Genomic DNA, 857 nt, shown 5'->3' with positions numbered 1-857 from the left:
TGCTTTGTATGCAGCCGTCTATGGAGAGTTAAGTGGCTCACTTTAACTAGGTCAGCACATCATGGAAAAGATGGTGTTGAAGTTGAACCCTGAAAAAAAATGGCTTTGCACCTATGCATGCTGGGGAAGTAAGACAGAGGAAGGGGCCGGCAGAGAGAACTGCATTCCTAGAAGATAGAAATAGTGTAAGTGAAAGTGCTGAAGGAGAGAATTGGGATGTGTTCCAAGAAAATCATAAGTACTTTAACAATTAGCTAGTACATAGGGCCATGTAACATGAGGCAAATGCAAGGGCAAAAATGGACCCTGATCGTGATTAACTTGCATATCTTGATAAGGAACTTGGACGTCTGGCATTGATGACTCTTTAATATGATCCCCCCATACCCAGTCACAAAGTTCAGATTGCCTGGCACAGAGCAAAAACTCCTTAAAAGTCAATGGTATTGTTCTATTTCTTGACCTGAGTCATGGCTACATAGACCTGCTCTTTTGGTTAGAGTTCATCAAACTGAACACTTACCATGTGAGTGCTTTTCTGCATACACTTTAGGCTTTGAAAAAGAGGACTGAAAAAAAAAAATTTAGGCCAGTTGCAATGGCTCATGCCTATAATCTCAGCACTTGGAGGCCGAGGTGAGAGGATTGCCTGAGTCCATGGGTTCGAGACCAGGCTGGGCAACTTGGCGAGACCTCATCTCTACAATTAAAAAAAATAAAATAAATAAGCCAGGCTCGGTGGCTCAGCCTGAAATCCCGCACCTTTGGGAGGCTGAGGTGAGTGAATTGCCTGAACCCACGGGTTCCAGACCCGCCTGGGCAGCGAGACCTCATCTCTACAATAAATAAAAAAATCA

This window comes from Carlito syrichta, unplaced genomic scaffold, assembly GCF_000164805.1.
Source record: "Carlito syrichta isolate Samal-C Ts95f unplaced genomic scaffold, Tarsius_syrichta-2.0.1 Scaffold312189, whole genome shotgun sequence".
Lineage (NCBI taxonomy): Eukaryota > Metazoa > Chordata > Mammalia > Primates > Tarsiidae > Carlito > Carlito syrichta.
The sequence above is the reverse complement of the archived record's forward strand: the minus strand, read 5'-3'. Positions refer to the sequence as shown.